This window comes from Drosophila tropicalis, unplaced genomic scaffold, assembly GCF_018151085.1.
Source record: "Drosophila tropicalis isolate 14030-0801.00 unplaced genomic scaffold, ASM1815108v1 contig_302, whole genome shotgun sequence".
In the NCBI taxonomy this organism is placed as follows: domain Eukaryota; kingdom Metazoa; phylum Arthropoda; class Insecta; order Diptera; family Drosophilidae; genus Drosophila; species Drosophila tropicalis.
Window position 1 is genome coordinate 456,926 of NW_027172757.1, and position 13,596 is coordinate 470,521.

Genomic DNA, 13,596 nt, shown 5'->3' on the forward strand with positions numbered 1-13,596 from the left:
CTTTGTTATTATAAATTTACTATATATTTGTTTTACTGGTGTATGGTATACCTAAGTCGGCGAGACGACTAACCTACTTCATGTAAAGAGTATTAAGTAATTGTAAATGTTGTGGGCGACACTTTGTAATAGAATCTCTGACAAGTTAGTGCATCTTAAGTGAGATGTCTCAGCTGTTCTATGCATCTAGTAAATTGCTAAAACAAGCAGGATAATTTGACTTTCAAAACTCATAAATACTTGTGGAGTTTGGAAATTTTAGTTTTAACCTAGTTAATGCATAAATATTTTCATAATTCCTATTACTTGCTCTCTTCAAGTTAAAATTATCCATAAGCCAAGCAATTTGCAACTAACTGAACTTCTCAACAAGTTTAGTTTACCAAAAACTACTCAAAAATTGCTACCTTTCCCCTCTTCCACTCACTCTCTCTCTCTCTCTCTGGCAAGAGGCAATTTAATAATCATGATGCAATTTACAGACTGCCACAAAACTCCCCCATGAACGAAAATTTTAATGAAATCATTAACTCTGCTCGATTAAGCGTTAAAAAATCATCAACTTACTAATTAAGTTGACTAAAAACCCGCTCTTGGCTAAAACCACAGCAAAAAAAAAAACAAGACACAAGTAGAATCGAAACTTTTGCAAAAATTTTGTGTTTTTTTTTTTTCTCTCTTTTTTGGAGGTGGAGGGAACAGATAAAACTTTTTCGAACTTCAACCATGAGTTTGTTTAAACTTACTTTACTTCGTAATTATCCATTAAAAATTGTTAATTGTTTAAATTGCTTGTCTTAAATTTCATCACAAGTAAAAATAATTTATGTATAAGCGATGAAATCTTTGCAAAACTTTAATTTTCAAGTTTTGCAGCATACATAATTATGAAGGAAATCTAATGAATTTGATCTCTTTGCAATTAGCATTTATAATTGACACTATAATTTCTGTAAATGGAGGGGCAAATCAATCAGGAAAAGGCCAAGAAGAAGGCAAGAGAAGGATAGCTTATACTGCCAATAAAGTGCAGAGCAAAAATAACGAAATGGCAAAGTCAAGAGCAGCGGTAGATGAAACACTTTGCGGTGGAGGGAGGCTATGTGGGTGGGATTGAGGGCGATTTTCTATTCGTTTTGTTTTTCTGTTGGCTTTGCTTGGTTTTTCGTCTTGACAATCTCGAAAAATGAAGCTGTAACTCCAAGTGTATTGTGTGTGTTTTGGGGCGTGTCCTAACAATTTTCCACCAAGCTGATATCTCTTTACTAAGTGTGTCTGTCTTCATGCCACGAAGGAATGCCTTTGGGTGGGAGTGGCACAACAAACAAGAGCATGCCAAAAAAAAAGAAAGGAGCAAAGTAAACTATAGAAAAACTGTTATAAAGTGAACTAAAATATAGTAAACTTATACCAGTCAACCAAAAAAACAACAACAAAACTTTACGCTTCAATCTAAGCTATTAATAATGATATCAGCAGTTGACAAAAATTATATGTATAGTAAAATAAGTGTGGCTACATATTTCAAAGACTCAATTTATAAAAGTCTTCTATTGAAAGATTTCGGCATGGCTGGTATTTAGAAATTTGCTTTAAAAAGTGTGGCTGCATATTTCAAAGACAAAAATCACAAATATTGGAACAAATTTTCATTTGATTTTCATTTTAAAGGAGTAAGGTCCATAAGTAATCATTTTTAATATCTTTCTTTGACAGTATTTTCTTTTTGTAAAATGGTCAGATCGACTGATGTCAGAGCTTTAAACCTGTAAGTACTCTTTAGCTTGAATAAAGGAACTCTTGTTCTTGCCATAGATGTATCAATTCTGATTTTGAAGTCTCTTTCCTTTGTGAACTTTCCCATGTCTACTTGACCTCCAGTGTTCCCACTTGCTGACCCCCTCTGTCAAGTCTCCGCCACTTGGAATCTGTTTATCTGCCTGCCCAGCACTTCCGCAAACGAAGAAGAGAATAGCGAAGATGGAGGGAAAAAATGTACACCTCTTGCTCTGTGTGTAGATTCCTCCATCATCAATGGCCATACATTGTATTGTAGTTGTAGCAGCATTTTGAGTTCATCCGCAGCCATCATCAGAAGCCGTTAAACATTCATCTTTAAAAACCATTTTACTAGACACAAAGCGGCAGTCTCGGCGGTGTTGGCGGCTTCGAAATCTTCTTCTCCTGCCACACAATGAAGGCGACTACGACAGCGACAGCGACAACGACAACCAAAGACGATGACGACAACGATGGCAACGAGGACACGCGTAAAACTTTAGAATAGCAAAGCCATGGAATAGAATGGAAAGGGATAGCGGAAGCTGCTGCTTGCAACCGAAGTGTCTGCCTCCTGGTGTTGTTAACAAGACAAGAAAAAAAAAGGAAAGAAACAAGAAGATGAAAAATAAAACAAGAAAATAAAAATGAAACAAGGATATTGTAAGCCGACAGATAGCGCCCCACTGTATATAATGGAAAGCCAGCCATATATATCTATTCTCTTTCCCTAGCCCCCCGCACCCTGTTACCCCATAGTCAGGCAGTCAGTCTCTCGGCTGATTTTAACGAGACAGCCAGCTTGGGTTCCCTTTTTGCCTGGCCAAAGGCATTTGTCTCAGGCCAACAGAGTCCTTTTGGTGCCACATGGGTGTGGGCGTGGTCGGCTGGCCCAGACCAGCCCAGTCCAAGTAACATTCCTTTTTGGGGTTATATTTGTCATAAAAAGTGACTACAAAGTGTGCCAGGTGGGTGGTAGAGCAGTAGTGCAGACAAACCAACTTTAAGTGCATGTAGGACAAAGGTGAAGCAAGAAAAAAAACCTAAAACGCGAGGTGTGAAGCAGTTGAGAAGAAGATGGATTAGACCAGAGATACATATATGGCCAGGTGACTAAGGGATATTAATGTCAGGCATCCGAGATAAAGTTGACTGAAAACGGTTAATTATGTCGTACCATTTGCTCATAACGCATAAGATTGCAGCATAAAAATGATTTAAGAATGCAAAATCAAGTGGAAACAAGAAGAGTTTTCAAATTCAAAACTGATATCAAAAGATCATTCAGTTATTTGGAAACCGAGAAAGTTGTTTCTTCAAAATGATTTGTACTTAAGCATGTTGAATTGAAATGTCTTCAAATATTACTTCCAACTTCAAGCGAAAAACAGAGCAAGTTAACCTTGGCTTTAGGTACTTCATTTGTGCATAGAAGTAACTCCTCTCGATTTTAGAAGTAAGATATTCTGGGATTGGGTTAAATTAAAAAAGGACTAAGTTTTAATTGTAGAACACCGTGTAGAATTGTCATGTTTAGTGTTATCTGAGAGGAACAGGGGAGTTGCGTATTGGTTTAGTGTTTCCTTAGTGAAATATTTATTTCTTTGCTTGGTGTTTTCGAATTTTTTTTATTTATTGTGACTGTTTCTCGTTTGAAACCCTTTTGATGTCTGTTTAATGAGATCTATACCATAGGCGGATCAAGCACTGTAAAATGGGGGAACTCCTTAAAGTATGCTAAAAGTTGGAATGGTCTTTATTATATGCAACAAATTTACCATTTTTCGCGTGCTTAATCATTTTAAAACTTCCTACAAGCAATATTTGCTTTAAGAGTTTTTTTTTATGCACACAATAACAGAATTTTTGGATGTTTCAAAAAACGAACTCCTGGAGTGCCTTTTTTTTGGAGCGAATACCCTTTATAACTATAGTTAAATCAAAGATAGAATAACTAAGTGAGGCAAAAACATATTATTATTGTGGAGAACAGTTGAATATTCCAAAAATTTTAAATTTGGATTTACTTAAAAAGAAGAGAAGAGAAGTTGCTCAAATTTAGAACCAACTATAATTTTTGTTTCCTTTTCTTGAGTGATAAATGTCAAATTTTTTGTTGAACACGAAATAGTTTTTCAGTCAAATAAAGTTGTCCAGAGTGTATTTAAGTGTGCTTACTGCAAATTTGTTATTCTTTTAGTGCTAAAGTTGTTCAAAATCTTTATGGAAACTTAAAATGCTGGCAGCAACAAGTCCACCATAATCCATAATAATCCTCAATTGACTTGAGCAGCGGCCTCTCCAATTGAAAACTTATACAAATTGTTCGCCCACCGACTTGTCGGTTTTGGATTTTGTCAAATGCAAAACGAACAAAAAAAAAACCAACTTTGAAGCCTAAGAGGAACTTCGACTAAAGTTGTAAAAGACATAGAGGAGAGGGTGGGAGGTGAGAGTGTGCCTTTAAGTGAATGTTACATATTGAGCCTCGCCTCAAACTACACAACTTAGTTTTCGTTTTTTTCGAAGTTGCTCCACTTTTGCTCCAATGGATTCTGATTCGGATACGGATTTGGGGCCTATGTCTCCACTTGTTGCCACACACAACGACCTAGTCAGAGATAGCCAAGGGGAAGAGTCACGTAGGTGGCAGCAAATAACCGTTGGCTATGGACGACCCAAAAACAACGACAAAAAAAAAGGAAAACACTAACCGTAGGTATATACAATGTGTACTGAGGAATCGCTCAAATGGGCCAACAATTCACAGAGAGAACTCTCAAGGAGGGAGTCGCAATCGTATCCGTAATCTTAAAGGAATATTAAAACAGTTGGCAAAAAGCAAAAGAGGAAGTGCAAAAAAACAACTTAAGCTGCCTCTCGGTCGACTCATCCATCTGCTCCATCCATAGCTCAAGGTCAAAACACTCAGTGGGCGAACAGAAGAGGGAGAGCACCTCCAATGGCTGAGGGTGAGTCAGAGGATAGGTAGGTAGTTACGTACTGGTTGGCAACTGAGGCCATGAGTTCGGTTCGGTTCGTTTTGGGCTTTTTGTCTGTGTTTTGCGCATGCAAATAAATATAAAATTTTTATGAATGAACACGTATGATGAAAGAGCAACGTGCCACATGGCGAGCTGTGCCACACCGCCACCGCCACCGACAAAGCCGCAAAACCAGCAACAATCCATGGCATTCAAATAATTGGAAATGGAATTTTGCAAAGCGAAACATGAGAAAATAAAGTAAAATAAATTTTTTCTAATAAATATTTTATTTTTATTAAAGCTAAAATGTGTACAGGGATAATATGTCTTGAACGGAATGGTTGAAAATGAAACACTTTATTAATCATGAAATTCTGAAATCGATATGCTAAAACTTTCACCAGACTTTTCAGCATTATATACACGGTTTGAAACTAATAAAACCTTCTTATTTTTAGCTGAAAAAGTAATGGATCTATAGTAAGTAAAACAACTGAAATATTTATAGTTCAATATTTGGTAGAACGATTCAAAATAGAAACGAGAATGGAACAGATGAAAATGTGAGCAGTTTTTAAACTAGGTAAGAACTAGGAAATTCAAGAAGAAGATCAGTTCTGTACAAGAAAGAGAAAAATATAATAGAATGAATAAAAATCGTTATCAAAATCTCTTTTCAATTCAAAATTCTCAGATAAAAACGTCAATGGAATTAAGAACATCTCTTTTGGATCCAAGAAAAGGTGAATGGTCGGCAATAGTAATCCGGTCAACGGCTTTTGGTGACAGAAATATCTCAATAATATAGATAGTGTTGGGTTAAAGTAAAACAAACAATTTGCTTTAGTAAGTGATTGTATTCAGAATTAAACATTTAAACGCATTAGATGTCAGGTATGAAACATTTTTAATAAACAATAAGTTTTAACATGAATTGGAATATGAACAACAATTGAAAATGAAAACAAATGAGATACGATGAAAGTTTCCGTATATTCATAATAAAGTACATACATTATCTCTACTTATTCCCAATGGATTTACATTTCTTGTGCACTTAACCCACTGTGCATATGAACACACATACATATGTACATGCATACACTCCGTGGACTGCTTTGATCCTTTTGGGGCCAGGCAGTGACATGGTTTTGTTAACAGAAGAAACAAAAAAATAAAACAAAAAGCAAATAAAACAGAAATCAGTTAAAAGTAACGCAAGAGTCATGGCAAATACTTGTTGTACTATGAAAGCATATAACATACATACATCCATACATATGTATATACATATGTAGGTACATATACATATGTACCTTTACCTATCTGTATATACATCTATTTGTATGTAGTGGTTGAATCCAGCAGTTGGCATGTTTTGCTTGTAAAATGTTTCTATTTTTATCACCATTACGAGATGGAAACTCTGTTCCTCTCTGCCGTTCGCTGTTGCTCGGCAACATTTGCATGTGAAACAAGCAGATAAATTCAGACATGCAAACGCCATAAATTTTTGCAGCCCAAGAGTAGTAGCTTCTACCAGTAACTGCAAATAGCCCATCCAGAGATTGGGCGAGAGGGAGAGAGAGAGAGAGAGAGATCGAGGGAGTAACAGAGTAGTCAAAGTGCATTTCACATTGCACTAGCGTGGCTAGTTTCGTTTCACGAAAAAATCTAAAAAAAAAGGATGAAATTTCCACATATTTTTGCATCAAATTTGCATGTAGAACAAAAACACAAGAAAAGTTACAATTCCAAGAGCATCAACTTCTACAGTATTGTAGTTTCTATACTCTTTCGACATTCTTATGGCAACAAAACAATATCCTTGCATCGATAAAAAAAAGTGTCACTAAAGATTTTGTTAAAGCAAAAAATGGGGGTTTGTTTTTTTTTTTTCAAACCGAAAAGGTTCCGTTTTCTTAATTTTAAAGCTATCCCTTTTTAGGTTCTAGTTTTTGTCATTCCAATAGATTTATAAACAATACAATAGAATCAGCTCGAAAACCATTTAAGCTAGGTAGAATTCCTTTACAAGAAAGTCTTTCAATCTTATTGTAGGATTTTACAATCTCTGACCAAAGAAATTTAGATGTTGATTTATTCCTTTTGCCAAGCTTTTGATGTCGCGTTTTGAGTTTCTTTAACGATAAGTAATTATGAGCATTAGGCCACGTTATCCAACTGGATAAGCTTGTAGGCAAAATGAATATATATTTGACCCTTTTTATGACTTTCTATTTACTGGCCTGTTTGTAACTTTTTATAAACCATTCACCGACTCAAAACACACAATTTTAACTATTTTTCCTAACTTTAACCTAAATATAAACACATTATTTCGATTTATTTCTAATATAAATGCGTATATCCACACGGCAAAGGTATCTGTGGAATAGAATAGTTTTCCGGGAAAGATGTACACTTTGCCCAAGATGTTCTCTCCAAAAACGTTTAAAGAGTTCTCAGCCAGTTTCAACCTGACCGAATGATGATTCATATGATTAGATATTTGGCACGTTTCTTCTCAGTTTGATGTCAAGCCACCACCCGCCACGATCTGGCCGATGACAACCTCAAGATTTATGGGTCTACATACGATTGCATACCAGTTATTAGAGCAGAAGTGGAGCAGTTGCAGTTGCATAAATCAAATTCGCTAGCAAAGTGAATAATTTGGCAAATGGAACAGCAGCAAAAGCAACAGCAGCCGGCAACTGACAAGCAGCTGCTATCTTAGTGTCTCTAGTTTAGTATGGCCTCAGTCGTCACTCTGTGAAGTGATTAGCAATGAAGACAACATCGTTAGATGTGCTCGTTTAGCTCAGGTACACACACACAACACCAAATTGATTGAAATGTCCAACTACTCCGACAACTCTGGACTGGTCGCTTATTTGACAGTTGACAGAAAGCTGATTGCAGATCTGGTTTTCTGCATTCAAAATGCTTTAAGCATGACAAAATTTCATTCAAATTGGAGAAAATTGCCATTGAAATAACTAAAATAGTTAGTGCTCACGTAAATAGAAACAATATGCCAAGAAACGATTTAATGTGTCATATTAATCCCCAAATTTAATAAAAATTATAAGTCATAAACTCTCTCATGGATATATGAAATCAATCTCCACATATCGGTCCAAATCGCAATGGAATTAAAAGGTTACTGAACCTTCCGGCCATCAATTTGCTGGATAACCGCATGTCAACAAATCGCCGAAGACGACCCTGGATCTTCCAAATAAAGTGGATTAATCAAAGACCATTTCCCAAATTATTATTGTAATTTTTAATTATTGCTACTGTTTATATGTACCTATCTAGGTATGTCTCTTTAAAAGTCATGTAATGTAATGTTTTCTGCTTATGGTCCTCCCTCAAACAGATTGCAGCTAAACGTATCTTTAATGAGATAAGATTAGAAGACATCCAGAAGAGGGCAGATATACATATAAGACAGTCATATTTGGCGGCCTAAAAAATGATCTACATATATTTGAAAACAGTTTATAATGCTTTTTCGCAATGCAATCATGTGTGCATACATTTGTGTGAATACTAGATCAGTCACACCTTAAAGCAATCAGATAAGTCTTCTTAGACAGTTTCTTAAATTGCTGTTGATGATTTAGGCTCTTGTCGTACTTGCAGCAAGTGCATTCGTCTGGGCAATACTCCTGTGCATTCCATTTCCTTTGCGAAGCATTATATTCTTTGGGATTTTCTGTCCTAAAATAGGAGAAAAACTTGATGAACTTGCAACTGCATTGCCACGGATTGCTAGACAGCTGCATGTTGGGCAATTGTGATATAAACTGTGTGACATCGTCCTTCAGAGCCGACAATTTGTTGTCCCTAATGTCAAGTACTGTGCGATTTGTTGTTCTTCAATTGTAACTCTTTCAGAGTGGAGTAAGTTGGCAGAGCTTCATTAAGTTGTGATTCATATAAAGTGATGAGTCTCCAACCAAATATATTCGTATTTCGGAGAATCTGCTTATCAGTGACAGAACTGATTGCTCGAGATAAGAAACATAACTGAAAAGTTTTATCTTCTCACAATTGCATCCCGAAGTTTCACCGGTCTCAATGAAAGTTGTCTCTTGATTTTCTATAAATTCAAATACATCCGTATTTCATTATCAAATCAGTTTCAGGATACCGAACATGACCCCTCTAGCTGATGGTCGTAAACTTAGTATTGTAAATAATTGATACACCCAAGCCAAGCCAAAAATCCGATTCCATGAATATATTGTAGGCCATGCTCTCTCTCTCTCTCAACATCTAGTTGGAATCAGCGAAACAATTTTTTTTTTTAATTTTAAAATGGAACTTACATGGAATGTATTTAAAAATTTCTTATCACAATTATTGTTGAACTTTTTTTTGCCTTTAAACTTTTATTTTATTTGATTTTTTTAGTCTCTGTCGGCCTCAAAAGAAATTGCATTTCCACTTGAAAAATGCAATTGAAGTTTTTTACGACTGGAAATTAGTGACTTTGCTTTTGCTCGTTGCTTGCCCTTGGGTCAAAGGGTGTGGATGTGGGTGAGAGAGAAGGAGAGAGAGAGTGAGAGAGGGAAAAACGCAAAAGGGAGAAATTTTCTATTCGATTTGTGTAACGAGTTTTCTATAAACATTTTTAGCTTTTAAAGTTAGCAGCTGACACACACACGTACACACATCCACACCCACAGCGACACACATGAATTGGATTCGTAGAATGTTCCATTTACTTTTATGGCAGAAGCGACCCCAACCGCCTCATCCTCGACCCACATTCACCGCCCACCGTCTGTCTATCTAGTCCCCTTGGACATGTCCAAATGCATTTTACAGTTGTTTGTCCTGTGCTTTGCCTTGTGCCCGCCGCCGCCGCCGCCGCAATCCTTGGCAGCTCATTTCGACAAATGGCCGACAGGAAGTGCACTTTTCCAGCCAACCACACACAAGTTGACATTTAGCGACTTAAAGCTTTCCCTTTTTCCCAGCCAAATATTTGGGGAAAAATTGTTAAAGTTCTCACAGATTTTGGTTGTTAGTATTTTTTTATTGTTGTTTCCTTTTTGGAATTGATTGAGTTGATTTCTATTATTGATATACACTATATAATATATTTTGATACGGTTCGAGGTCAAGTATCTGTGCATGTGTGTGTCTCTGTGTGTGTGTGTGTGTGTGTGCATAAATCATCATCGTCTGGCTCATCGATGACTTGGTGTCATTTCGCCCTCTCCAAATACAAGAAATATTTACAGGCAATTTTCCAAGCAAATATTTTTCTTCGCTAAGTAACCACTTGTCCATGATGTCCATTTGCACCTCTTACACGTTCCCGCCCCCGCCCCCTCTCTCTCCCGTCCCCCATCCCCTTATCAGTCTTCGACAAAATTACGGAAGCGTGACCCAAATATTTGCTTGATTTATTAGCTGTGTTTTTTTTTCTTTCTCCTTTCTTCGACTACGTTTATGTGTGTGTGTATTTGTTATTTTTTTTATTATGTGTGCCATGAGAAATATTTACTTGAAGTTATAACAGTGGTACCATGAATTTCTAATGAAGTTGGTAACACTTGATGTTATTATTAACCTTATGGAAACTTCCATTAATATAATTAAACCTTCCGAAATATTGTAGCTAGTAATTTTGATGTTATCGATATGGGTGGTAAGAAAAATTGTACAAAGTTATTATATTAAGTAGATTTTTATACTTAAGCTTTGTTAATATTTAAGAGTAATGACTACTTGCTTTTGAAGAACAATATTTCATTTTATTTCTTACTTTATTTTCCAGATTATTATATTTAGCTTAAGGCTAGCTAAAAAGTTTAGACTTATTTTGTATGGAAATTTTTGGTCCTTTGGGAGACTCCAATTTACGACACTAATTTTTACTAAAGTACTTTTTTTCGTTGATCTACGAAGGAAAGTGAATTGAATTTCCTATCGAATGACATATTTTTCATTAAAATCGGATAAAAATTAGATTGTTTTTATCATCTTCTCATTACAATAAACAACAAATTTAATTTTAGAAAAAATTATCCCATTAAGTTATTTAGGAGCCGAGAAAATCAGAACTAAAGTCAAAAAAACAAACGTCTTAAATTCGTGTCCGCCACTGTTTGAGATTATATTAAGAATTATTTTGTACAAAAAATGGAACAAAAGAAGCCTATGTCAGAGAATATTATCTTTATCTTTAGATATGAACAAATTAAAGTTTTAAAACTTAGTTTTCTTTCTGTATATCCAAACGAAATAATCAAAGTACTCGAAAATTTGTTTACTTTTCTTTACTTTAATAAGAAGCAAGTAGTTAATGTTAAATTTAAACAAAACTACATAATTTTATGAATAAACTGAATAGATTTCGATTGAAAACTGTTATACAACTATAACTTAAGTTTGGAAAACCATTTTTTGTTTTGATTTTAAACTTATTTTTCGACTCTCTGAATTCAAAAGTTTGTCGATGATTAGGTTAGTTTAGGTGAAATGAAATAAAACTTAACCAAGTATGGTTTTTAATTATCTGTCTGTTTCAATGCAAAATGGTGTCTCATATTTCGGGTTATTTAGTTTCAAAACTTTTTATTTATGTTTTTTTCTTTTGTCAAAATTGTAGTTATCAAGAAACTTTACTTATAGAAATCGGCCAAAAGCCAAATATTCGTATGGGTGTTAGAGAGACGACTAGTTTCAGCTGTTTGTAATAGATATAGAAGGACATACATAATCTGTAGTAGAAAGCTATAAGTAGGCGATACAAACCCAACTAATGTATCTACTACATAATGTGAGGTATAGAGATACATAGAGATGTAAACTTGTCCAGTTTTGTTATCTTCATGGCTTTTTTAATTAACTTATTTCTTAACAAGAGATTTAATTTATTTATGTTCTTTTTTCTAAGTTTTAAAACAAAAGATATAGAAATGATCTTTGATTGTCACTATGAATGATATTGAACAAAAAATTTCTATGATTGATAAAAGTTTTCATACACTTATGGCCCTGTTAATTTAAAAGAATAAACGGTTTTTGGTAAAATTCTTAAACCAATTGATATAGGATTCTACCTATTTGTTTTCCTAATAAATTTATAAATATTTCTCTGCTCAAAATCATATGTATATGTACTTTATTATAAATTCCAATTCCATCTTGTCTTGCGTCAATTTGTCATCCTTTTCTTAGTTTTCCCATTTGCAGCTTTCTATAACTAACTTTTCCTATTACTGTGTCTTGTATTTATGTTTTGACATATTTTCCGGTTAGAGTATATATTATTCGATTCCTCGTCTATCTTTTCAAAATATTTTCCTGCTAATCTTCAAGCATTTTTCTCCTTATTAATGGGTGGGGGAGGCGATGTAGTTAATGGAAAATGATGTGCGACAGTTCGCACAACTTCTGAATGCAACTGACAGATACAAAACAAAGATTCGTTTGGTATTCTCACCTAATTTTTTTTGGCGCGTATTTTAAGTTACCTTTCCGACAGACAGAGACAGACAAACACAGAGAGCGAGAGAGAAAGAGAGAGATAGAGAGACAGACAAGTAAATACCAAAAGTGAACTAAAATTTTCAAGTGCCATCAAATGAGGAAGCCGAAAGACAACCAAAACACAAAATTTGTATCTTTAAGATGCGCTCACGTGCAGATGCATTTTCGTTGTTTGTTTTGTTCGGTCTCGAGTTGTTGTTATTGGTTTTGTTGTTGATTCGTGTTGGCTGTGTGTTGTGTGTTTATTTTGCTTGTTAGGGCCGGGAAAATCTGTTTTGTTGTGGCAAGTGCTGCTAAAACTTTTACGGCCAGTAAACGGACTTGCGTAAGTTTTCGCTTCGTTTTGTACGTTTTCTCGTTTTTTATTGGAATTTTTTGTTCATTCTTCTTCTTCTTTTTTAGGTTTATTTTGTTTCTAGCCAATTGGATTTTGATCTAAATCAATTGGCAAGGCCAGAAAGCTTGACAAATTTTCACTAGCTGGATTTATGGGCTGGGCTCGTTTTGGGATTTTCATTTTCATTTTATTTTTCTTCGTCTGCTGTCATTTTTTTTTTTTTTTTTTTTTGTTTTTTTCTTTTAGCTTTTCCTTCTTCTTGTGGTTTGATATCACCAACAACAATTTGTCACGCTTTTCCCTTTGTCAAATGGGGGGAAAACTTGTTGAGTATCTGGTATCTGTTGAAGGCAGACACTCTTCTGATATACCAATACTTCAATTATTCAATATAACCGAAGAACCGAATAGAAGCTATTCCATTTGCATTTTACTTTATTTTTCTTTATCCTCATTGCTCCCTGGCTCTCTGTCCCCTTGAAATTATACCAAACTCCGCTTTGAGGGAGGGTTAAGCTTAGGTCAGTTCTGTTCTGGTCTCGTCTCTTGTCTTTGTAATACAAAACTCTCATCTATTGGCAGGACTAATGGTCCTCAAGAGTTAAGCGCTTTGCAATTGACATACGGACATTTTATCATCTAATGGATTTGTACTGAGGTATTGAGTTTAATCGATAATTGAATGGGTGCTCCTTTCTGTGTCATGTCATATCTCTAATTGCTAATTTTCTCAGCTAATTATGTGTTAAAAAGACCAAGTTTTAGTTGTCTTGAACATCTTCCACAGATGCTTGAAGAAAGATATGCTTTATTTTGGTTAGAATAAAGACAATAAAGATTTCGATAGTCAGCAAACTTAAACTTTTAATCTCACCTATTAACCGAAATGAATTAGATTTTACCCTTGCTGAGGATATTGTGAAATTGGACACATGTTGAAGAAGACGTTTCCGATCCCATAAAGTATTTATA